At 47.9% G+C, this 11,634-nt stretch overlaps 1 pseudogene; it reads left to right on the plus strand.

The window, feature by feature from the left end:
* Nucleotides 1-10,054: 10,054 nt before the first annotated feature.
* Nucleotides 10,055-11,264, plus strand: LOC132884921 (uncharacterized; annotated as a pseudogene).
* The last annotated feature ends 370 nt before the right edge of the window (nt 11,265-11,634 follow it).

Below are 11,634 nucleotides of genomic sequence, written 5' to 3' on the forward strand. Positions count from 1 at the left end.
ATCACGGGTCTCCCTGAGTCACAAGGTAACACGGTCATTTTGGTCTTAGTTGACAGATTCTCCAAGGCCTGCCGCTTCATACCACTGTGCAAACTCCCCTCTGCTCTTGAAACTGCGAAACTTTTGTTTAATCATGTCTTCCGAGTCTTTGGTCTTCCACAGGACATCGTCTCAGACCGAGGGCCCCAGTTCTCCTCCCGAGTGTGGCACGGGTTCTGCAAGGTCATCGGAGCCACTGCCAGCCTCTCCTCTGGGTTTCACCCACAGTCCAATGGTCAGACGGAGAGGCTCAACCAGGACCTGGAAACCACCCTGCGAGGCCTGGCTATGGATAACCCGACATCGTGGAGCACCTGGCTGCCATGGGCGGAGTACGCCCACAACACCCTGCAGTCATCGGCCACCAAGCTGTCGCCATTCCAGTGCCAATTCGGGTTCCAGCCACCTCTGTTCCCGGACCAGGAGGAGGACGCGGGGGTGCCCTCGGTCAACCAATATGTGAGACGGTGTCGCAAGACCTGGAGCAAGGTCAGGAAGACCCTCATACAGACCTCCAGAACCAACCAGACTCAGGCCAACCGCCATAGAAGACCTGCACACGCTTTCCGCCCTGGGCAGCGTGTTTGGCTGTCCACTAAGGACCTTCCACTGCGGGTGGAGAACCGCAAGCTTGCTCCTCGCTTCATTGGCCCCTTCAAGGTGGTGCACAGGGTGAACCCTGTCTCCTACCGGCTCCAGTTGCCCCAGACTCTGAGGATCAACCCCACTTTCCATGTTTCCCTGTTACGGCCCGTACTGACGTCTACGTATGCCCCTGCCCCTAGGAACCCCCCACCCCCCCGCATCTTCCAGGGGCAGACTGTGTTCACTGTGAATCGCCTGCTTGACTCCCGCCGGGTCCGCGGCGGGTTGCAATATCTGGTGGACTGGGAGGGCTATGGTCCTGAGGAGCGCTGCTGGGTTCCTGCTCGGGATGTCCTTGATAAAGAACTATGTCGGGACTTCCATTCGGCCCATCCGGATCGCCCTGGGAACGTCAGGAGACGCTCCTAGAGGGGGGGGTCCTGTTAGGACTAGGACTGTTTTGGCCTCTAGAGGCCGCTGTTATTTCCTTTTCATGTCGTGTTTATTTTGGCCTCTAGAGGCCGCCACTGTTCCTGTGTTTTGTGTTTGTGTTAATTGCCTAATTATCTTCACCTGTGTCCTTAATTAGTTTGTCTATTTATACCCCTGAGTTCAGTCCTCTTGTCACGGAGTCTTTGTGCTGTTATGTTTATCTCCAGTTTCCTTTGTACTGTGTTTTTTGATCTTCTTAGCTTTTGAATTTTTGCACTTTGCTTTTCTTTTGGATTATACTCTTTGGTTTTTTTTTTTTGTCTTTTGTTTTGCCCTGTATATAGTGTATATAGTTTAAATAAACCTTTTGATTCTTTTTCTACTTCCGCCTCACGCCTCTGCATTTGAGTCATCCCCCTGGTGGCCTAGTGGGGGTTTGCTGGATTATCACACCAACGAACCAGGTTCGAATCCCAGCAAAACCCTAACACCACTGGATCGACTACTGGCTTCGTTCCCAGTATTTGGTCGACTTGGTCAAACCAGATGAATTTGTCCTTTTCTTTCATGCTACTTCCCGCTTTGAGAAGTGCGTCGCAGACTTGGATGCACTTCTGGCGAAGCTTCTTCACCTTTATCCGGCATTGCTCCGTTGACCAGTCATATCCCTTTTCCCTCAGCTGTTTGTTAAATATAGCAAAGATTTCACTGTTCTTATGGGTCGACGATAGTTGTTCATTTATGTGTTCATCTGCCCAGATGTTGATGAGGGCTTGAACTTCTGGGTTAGCCCACGTTTGGCCATGGTTGGTGGTGCGCGGCATGTTTACTCCTTCCTTCCTCCCGTGATGCATTTCGAATAGTTCGTTCAGACCTGAGTTGGTCCAGGTTCGCGTTCTCACCAGATGGACCGCACCAGAGGTTGACATTTGGTGCGGAATCAAGCGGACCGAGACCACCCCTTTTTGGAGGTCTCGGTCCGCTTGATTTAGGGCGCACCCGAGTGCGATTGATGCTTTCACACCGATGAAAATGAACCGAACTAAGAGCTTTTGTTTCGAATGGACTGTTAGTGTGCACCAACTGCTGTTGGTGTGAAATCACCCTGGGTTTGTTATTTAGCAAACTTCATTGCCACTTAAACCATGGGTTAAATATATGGTAATATAGTTTCATTCCGGGCGGCACGGTGGTGTAGTGGTTAGCGCTGTCGCCTCACAGCAAGAAGGTCCGGGTTTGAGCCCCATGGCCAGCGAGGGCCTTTCTGTGCGGAGTTTGCATGTTCTCCCTGTGTCCACGTGGGTTTCCTCCGGGTGCTCCGGTTTCCCCCACAGTCCAAAGACATGCAGGTTAGGTTAACTGGTGACTCTAAATTGACCGTAGGTGTGAGTGTGAATGGTTGCCTGTGTATGTGTCAGCCCTGTGATAACCTAACGACTTGTCCAGGGTGTACCCCACCTTTCGCCCGTAGTCAGCTGGGATAGGCTCCAGCTTGCCTGCGACCCTGTAGAACAGGATAAAGCGGCTAGAGGTAATGAGATGAGATATGAGAGTTTCATTCCACCCCCTCCCCCTACTTTCTCCACCAGGGGCAGTTTTAGGACATGTTGCTGAAAGTGAAATACCTCAGTGTAAAGACGTACATCAAATTACACACAGGCTTCACTTATGTAGAATTCATCAGTGAAGGTAAGATATCCTTAGAGGCTGAACAAAATATGTTGCCGATGTATCAGCTCATCAAAATCACAAGACTGTATGTAGCTCATCTATAGAGCTGGCAAGCCACCACCGTCATTTTGTATGCAGCAAATTAGCATTTTGAATGTTCCGGCTCCCAATGAAAAATTCCCATGAGAAAATGAATGATGTTACAGGAAATCAACAAAATAGCACAGCGGATGGTTAATTAACAGTCTGAATGCCTCTGCATTCATTGCACATCAATAAAAACTACATGTTTCGCATGTGTGTGTGGCCTTCAGACCCGTTATATCTCAGATATCTGACTGTTGTTATGCCTTTGCTATCAGGAAGCCAGACTGGACTACAGGAATCCCTCGTCCCTGGTCGCTTTGCTAGTGCATCAACAAAGCAGCAAAAGCTAACTGTAGTTGGCTTTATGATTGATAATCATATGTTTTCTCTCAACAATCATGGAGTTAACTTAGGTTAACATACTGATTATAGAAGAGTTTGATCACTATAGTCTGTAGATTAGTGTGAACAGGCTGTTTAAGGGACTATGGATGTAACGATAAGATACCGTACATGAAAATGAGGTAAGTAAAGAGTTATTCAGTAACTATGGATACCAATCTTGACACTCTGTAGTTTGCTAGATTTCCTGCTTTAGCTTTTTGGTAGCAACATCGTGATTTTGACGAAACAAACTTGTAACATTTTGTTCAAAAATCAAACGAGAGATGTATTTTAACTCTGCAGACCGAATGCAGAGGTCGTCTACTCACATGCTTTCGCTCACACCGTATTTGCGCTGGGTATGCAACAGGATAATTTATTTTCCCATAGGGATTTTCACCTTGGGAACCTGGGGGCGTTAAATGCTAACATGGAAAAACCACAAGCTTCCGGGTTTCTTGCCAACTCTATTTAAAAACTATTTAACTGTTAACACAATTTATTGTAATGTGTCATGTATAAACCCCCCCCCAAAACTTTTATTAATGACAGTTCATATTGGAAACATCAACCTTGGTTAGTACAGGGCAGTATAATTGTTGATGCAGACTTGTTTAATTTAGTCTACCATTTTAAAGACAGGGAAGTGCAGAGTTACTGACCCAAGATGCAGTACCATAATACTGCTCTTAATAAATACTAGCCTAAAATAAAAAAAAAGATAAGCATGTTGATCAATTATTCAGTCTGTTTCTTGTGACTTAAGATAAAACTTTATTATCCATAAAATGGAGATGCCCCCCAAGACATAGAAACAACACGCATCAATCAACATCAACAAACTTTATGGTTGCATTCTCTCTTTCTACAGCCAAAACCAAGTTTGGACTTCCGGATGCTACTTATCTTGACATTTTCGATGAAACTGACACAGCAGTTCACAAAGACATTTTTCTTGAGTTATTGGAGGCGCATCCAGACCTATGCCTGACAGTACGTCAAAGGATTTCAGATGAAGGTAGAGGTTATCATAAAAACGTATGTTGTCAGTGTATAGCCCAGTCAATGTAGAGCCAAGTTTTTGCTCCTTGATGCAGAGGATATTGACCTTTCTTTATGCAATGTACATGACATTGGACAGGGTTGGGTCATATTTGTGTAGAATGTGGTCTGAACATGAACATGGCAATTGTTGTTTAATTACTGTATTAATGGAATTGTGAAAGAGTGTGGCAGCGGAGGCATGGCTGAGCGTTGGTCTGTGAATGGAGGGCAGAGTCAGGGAAGGTGAGTGGTCATGTCACCACACCTGTTATCAATTAATGTGTGTTTGTGTCTCCTTCAGTAACTGCACCCGATAAAAGGAGAGTGAGACGGGGAGGATGGTGTCGAGGGCTCGATGATGGTGTGTGTGTGTGTGTGTGCACGTGCGCGCGAGAGTGAGAGGTTTTGAGTCCTATGTTGAAAAGCAAAAATAAAAGAGACACTGTAAACGCAAACAACTGCCTGCCATGCTTCTGTGCTCCACCCACATCAGGGTCTCGCTACAGGGTTGCTGCAACCCGGGAAGAGTGCAGAAGGGAACAGCCCCATGGAGTCCTCGCCATTTAAGGACCTGATCCATGCCCTTGCAACAGCCCAGCAGGACCAGCACCAAGTGCTGGTCGCCCTCCGGAAGGAGCAAGAACAACGGTTCAAAGCCTTGGTGCTGGCCCAACAGGAGGACCGCCAGACGTTCCGGCACCTGCTCGCGTCAGCATGGCCCACGACCGCCACCAGAGCGGACCCTCCCCACCTCACCCTAACGAAGATGGGTCTGCACGATGACCCGGAAGCCTTCCTCGCGCTCTTCAAGCAGGCAGCGGATGCATGGGGTTGGCCGGTGGACCAGCGCGCGGCGCGCCTCCTCCCCCTGCTGACGGGCAAGGCGCAACTGGCTGCACTGCAGCTCCCTGCCAACAGCCAGCTCGTGTACATGGACCTTCAAAGAGCCATCCTCTAGTGTGTCAGTACTCCCCAGAGCAACAACGGCAGCACTTCTGCTCGCTGTGCTTGGAGGAGGTCGGCCAGCTGTTCACGTTCGGGCAGCAACTCCAGGATGCCTGCTGGCGGTGGCTGAGGGCAGATGACCGCAACACTGAGGGAGTGATCGACCTGGTGATGCTGGAACAATTTGTCACGCGACTTCCGGAAGGAACGGCAGAGTGGGTCCAGTGTCATCGCCCGGCATCGCTGGACCAGGCAATCGAGCTGGCAGAGGACCACATGGCAGCCATTCCAATGGCAAGATGGCATGTCTCCTCTTCTCCTCTCTCTTCTCTCTCTCCCTCTGCTTCCCATCCTCACCCCATTCCCCCACCACAGAGGCGGGGGCCGGCTCCGCCCCAGCCGGCTCGGCGCACCCGTGGTGTCCTCCCATTTTCCCCTTCCTTGTCTGTGTCTCCTCCCCCTCAGGTGAGTGATGTCCATAACACCGGTGCAGAGGGAGAGCCTGGGCCGGTGTGCTGGTGCTGCGGGGACCTGGAACATCTCCAACATCAGTGCTCCGCGATGGAGGTGGGCACGGTGGTCCAGGTCCCCGACATGCCAGAAACCGCCCTCGATCAGGTTGGAATGTATCGAATACTGGTAAGTGTCCAAGGGGATATGTATCAGGCTTTGGTGGATTTCGTCTGTAACCAGACCTCAATCCACCAAAGCCTGGTGCAAGGTGAGGCATTGGAGAAAGCATGAATGGTAGTGTTGTGTGTGTGTGTGTCCACAGGGATGTTGACAACTACCCTTTGGTGTCCGTCCACATTCTATTTCGAGGGGAAAAGCAGTGTAAAGGCGGTGGTTAACCCTCGTCTCACCCACTCGCTAATTTTAGGGACTGATTGGCCAGGGTTTAAGGAATTAATGATACACATAGTGAAGAATGGGTCCTGACATAATTCAGCTAGGGAAAGCCCCAGAGTAGCATTGGCAGGAGAAGCTGTCACAGAGCCATCTATGTCAGCAACACGTCAGGGCGATACATGGAGTGAGGAGTGCCCCGCCCCTCCTCCCTGTCTTGGGGATTTCTCGTTAGAGCAGTCACGAGATGGGACTCTGTGGCATTCATTTGGCCAAGTGAGAGTAATCGATGGTCAAATTCTCCAGCCAAATGTGACACCGGCCTTCCCCTACTTTGCTATTATTGAGGATAGGCTATACCGAGTGACGCAGGACACTCAAACTGGTGAAAAGGTAACACAGCTGTTAATTCCAAAGAGCCGCCGGGAATTCATATTCCAAGCGGCTCACTTTAATCCCATGGCCGGACACTTGGGGCAGGATAAGACACTAGCCCGAATAATGGCCCGGTTCTATTGGCCAGGGATTCATGGGGATGTCAGTCAGTGGTGTGCGACGTGCCGCGAATGCCAATTGGTAAATCCTGCGGCCACTCCAAAAGCACCTTTGCACCCTCTCCCTTTAATCGAGACCCCATTTGAAAGAATTGGGATGGATCTCGTCGGGCCATTAGATCGGTCAGCACAGGGATATCGCTTTATTTTAGTCCTGATAGACTATGAAACGTGATATCTGGAAGCAGTGCCACTCTGCAATATCTCAGCATGCAGTATAGCAGAAGCACTCTTCCGCTTTATCTCCCAGGTTGGGATTCTGAAAGAAATCCTGACAGACCAAGGCACTACATTCATATCATGCACACTACGCAAGCAGTATGGGTTACTGAGGATTAAACCTATCCGCACCAGTGTCTATCACCCACAAACAGATGGCTTAGTAGAACGGTTCAATCAAACTCTTAAATATAATTTGGAAGTTCATAAGCGAAGATGCACGTAATTGGGATAAGTGGTTCGAGCCCCTGTTATTTGCAGTATGAGAGGTCCCACAAGCCTCCACAGGGTTTTCCCCGTTTGAATTGTTATATTGACGTAAGCCGCGTGGCATTTTGGACGTGCTACATGAAAATTGGGAAGAGGGACCTTCACCTAGTAAGAACAAAATTCAATATGTTCTCAACCCGCATGCCAAACTCCACACACTAATACACTTAACCCAGGAGAATTTGTGGCAGGCGCAAGAATGTCAAGTCTGACTGTATGACAGGGGCATGCGCCTTAGGGAGTTCACACCGGGAGACAAAGTACTCATATTACTGCCCACGTCGAGCTCCAAATTGGTCTCCAAGTGGCAAGGGCCCTTCGAGGTCACACGGCAAGTTGGGGACATCAACAATGAAGTGAGGCGAATGGACAGGGGTGGGGCATTGCAAGTTTACCACCTCAATCTATTAAGACGTTGGAATGAGAAGGTCCCCGTGGTGTTGGTGTCAGTAATTCCGGAGAAGGCGGAGCTGGGACCGGAGGTTCAAAAAAGAAAATTGACATCACCCACCACTCCCCGACCCAGCTCATGGAGGTAGCCCAGTTGCAAAAAGAATTTTACGACATGTTTTCACCCCTGCCTGGCCGTACCCACCTCATAGAACACCACATTGAGCCGCCCCCAGTGGCTTATGGACAGGGTCCTCCACCCCCACGCCATCTATGCAGCCATGTATCTGGATGACATTATCATCTACAGTAATGACTGGCCACGGCACCTTGAATACCTTCGGGCTGTCCTAAAGTCACTGAGGTGGGCGGGTCTCACAGCCAACCCAAATAAATGTGTGATTGGGTGGGTGGAAGTATGATATCTGGGTTTCCACTTGGGCCATGGGCAGGTGCGTCCCCAAATTAATAAGACAGGAGTGATTGCGGCCTGCCCGAGGCCCAAGACACAAAAGGGGGTGAGACAGTTCCTGGGGCTGGCTGGCTACTATCAAAGGTTCATACCTAATTATTCGGAAGTCACCAGCCTGCTGACTGATCTCACTAAAAAGGGAGCACCAGATCCGGTCCAGTGGATGGAGCAATGCCAACAGGCTTTCTCTAAGGTAAAGGCTGCACTGTGTCGGGGGGGGCACTGTTACACTCCCCTGATTTTTCTCTCCCTTTTATTTTGCAGACAGATGCATCAGACAGAGGGCTGGGGGCCGTTCTGTCCCAGGAGGTGGAGGGGGAGGAGCGTCCCATGCTGTACATTAGCCAGAAGCTGTCGATGTGGGAAGGCAGGTACAGCATGATTGAAAGAGTGCCTAGCCATCAAGTGGGCGGTCCTCGCCCTCCGGTACTTCCTGCTGGGGGGCCCTTTCAGCCTCTGTTCAGACCATGCGCCCCTCCAGTGGCTCCACAGCATGAAGGATACCTGTGGAAGTGGGGGCGTGGCCAAGCAGCAGTCTGCGAATGGAGGGCAGGATCAGGGAAGGTAAGTGGCTAAGTCATTACACCTGGTGTCAATTAATGTGTGTATGTTTGTTTGTTGCAGGGATGGAGGATAAAAGGAGGGGGAGAGCAGAGAAGAGTCTCACCCCCAGCCAGGACACGTGTGTGTGTGTGACTGTGTGAGTGAGAGAAGCTGAAAAGCTGATGATAGATAGCAAAATAAAGTGTCTGCGTGAACACAAACTCTCGACTGCCGTGCTTCTGTGCGCCACCCACATCAGGGATTACTACAATACCAACTGGTGATCTGCGCATTGGTATCTTGCACTCCAGCCATTTAAATTCGAGGTGGTCCACAGGCCGGGGGCACAGATGGCAGTGGCAGACTTCCTCTCCTGTCAAGGGGGGGGGGGGGGAGTTTGCTTCAGGCTGGACGGCTCCCCGGCCTGAGTTGGGCAGTGGGGGTATGTGGCAGCGGGGGCATGGCCGAGCGTTGGTCTGTGAATGGAGGGTGGACTCAGGGAAGGTGAGTGGTCATGTCATTACACCTGTTATCAATTAACATGTGTTTGTGTGTCTCCTTCAGTGACTGCGCCCGATAAAAGGAGAGTGAGAAGGGGAGGACGGGGCCGAGGGCTCGATGATAGCCTGTGTGTGTGTGCGTGCGCGCGAGAGAGAGTGAGAGGTTTTGAGCCCTATGCTGAAAAGCAAAAATAAAAGAAACACTGTAAACTCAAACAACTGCCAGCCGTGCTTCTGTGCTCCACCCACATCAGAGTCTCACTACAAAGAGTAATGAAAGTTAACCAAATGATCTCTTGTAAAGATTTTTCTCCTTTAGCTCATTCTACACCATATTCCTTGGATACAGCATCTTCCCTCATGGATACCATATCACTTTCATCAAGTGACAGTAACCTAAGGGAACAGGGCATTCCCACAGGCCGCAGTAGATCCTGCAAAGAAGACATGGGCAGTTCTGCAGTAAAAGTTTCTGTGTCAGAGGCTGCAAAAGAGGTAATTGAGAGTGGAAAATGTCTTATGTATTTTTGAGTTGATCCCATTTATAAATTGTCATACTGAATTGAAATTCAAAACATGTGGTTCCCAACTTGCCTGTTATGAAAGTAAATGTTATTGATTTGCTTCTTGCCAGATGTTTGTTCTTCTCTTGTGTTTTGGCATTCCTCTAAACTTTAACCTTTACCTATAAACATGATGTGGTATGTGTTTTCTCTCTGATTTTACATAATAGAGAGAATTGAACACCATTTTTTTAATTATTTTCCCTTTTATATGAGCAGATGGTTGAAAATGCCTTGAATAGGAAGCCTGGCAGAGAGGATATTGTAGAAGAATACAGGGCAGAAAATTCACTGAGCCATCGCACCCGGAGACAGCTTGTTAACATATTGGTAAGTGATATGACAACCAAATGGCCAGTGAAGGAAGTCTCAGTGCCTCAAGAACAAGGGCCAAAGCACCAAAGATCAGCAACCACACTGCCTCAGCAACTTGACAGAGATGCCTGCAAGGAGGCCATTTCATTTCTTGTTCACTCTCCTGATGAAGCAAGTGTATTTCAGAAGTTGAAAATGACGTTCCAACATCGCCAGGACGTGGTGCATGACCCACAAAGAACTGCAGATGTCTTCAAAACATTTCCACGCTTTTTGGATGTCAAAGGACTAGTAAGTCATACATTTGACATTTTCAACTCTAGTCTTTATCACTGTTTTGCTCACTTGGATGGTAGCAGTAAAAGATGTGATCATTGGTCATTCCGGTCTCCTGGTATATCCCATATTGGTCAAAATCACTTTATGTAACATTAACAATGCTGAGCCCTGGCTTTATATATATGCTTGTGTATGATCAACAGGTCAATCAAGACTTCCTGCTGCTGTTTGGTGCTGAAACAGCCAGCAAGTTGCTTGAGAAGTGGGACACCTCATTCAAGCCAAAGGTTATCAAAGAGGCCAAACACCTGACTCAGTCAACTGACCTGTGTCGCCTGCTAAAAGCTGCTGAGAAACTCAGAGAATGATGAAAATGGTATGCTTTACAGCATGCTTGTTTGATATTACTAATATTTATGTTTTCATTTTATAAATTGTTTTATAAATTCCACCCCAAATAGACTGGGACAGTGACATGGCTTCTCTGCTGCTGCTGCTTCATCTTTTGCCACCAACAGCTGGACAGAAGAGGAGGACCAAAATAAGTCCAAGTGATGCAGCAGACAAAATGGTGCACTTTCACAAGGTAAATATATGTTGCCTCATGTTTTAAAATCCTACAAGACACTTTCTCAGCTCTGCACTTTCTAGTTTTTTCCTCTCCATGTGAAGTATGTTTTTGACAAGACTTAATATGTAGTAGTAAGTTAGTAGTAAGGCACATGATCTCAACCTAAATTGGTGATTTATACTCAGCATTACTGAAAAGTGTATGTTTTTTTTTTAAATCTCATTTGTTTTTAGTCATGCTGCAGCATTGATTAACACCTGCAAGAAAGAGATGGTAAACAACCATATCCTCGCTGTTGGCTGAACCCAGAGCAGGATTGACACCTACATTGCAGTGGACAAACAACTCATCCCCTGCCAAGCCACCAGCTCACTGAGTGCTTTTGACGAACTTTTCAAATTCCATTACATGTTCAACTTATCTTATGATGAGTCACTGGTTCATGTCTACAGTTTTGTGCAGACTACCATATTCAACATTGATGCCAAATCAACAGACAAGTCGCCACGTGTTCGTGAGTTGCATGCCAAAATTTTGAATGAGAACAATGTTTAAATGTTTTATCTGTCAAACTCTGCATTGCACCAGTCAGGCTTTGATAAGTCATTTGTGCCTAGGCCACAGTTTTTATCCAAGCACCAAATTTAAGTTGGCTTGTTCACAAGATAGTTGTGGGTGTCAGTTCACTACATATTCTGGTTTAAAAAAAACATTTAAATAGTGTTCATGATGAAGATCGTTGTCAAAGTGGTGATGCAGAAACCTCAGTCATTTCAGGATGATTTTGACAGTTTACAAGATACAGATATAGAAGTTGCGGAAACAAGTGTCATACAGAGCCTTGGGGCTGGGTGTTCTGAAAACAATGGATCAGGTCAAAGAATGGAAGAAAAAACTAAAGCCTGTACTACAACTGTTGGTAAAC

Source organism: Neoarius graeffei, chromosome 1, assembly GCF_027579695.1.
Source record: "Neoarius graeffei isolate fNeoGra1 chromosome 1, fNeoGra1.pri, whole genome shotgun sequence".
Lineage (NCBI taxonomy): Eukaryota > Metazoa > Chordata > Actinopteri > Siluriformes > Ariidae > Neoarius > Neoarius graeffei.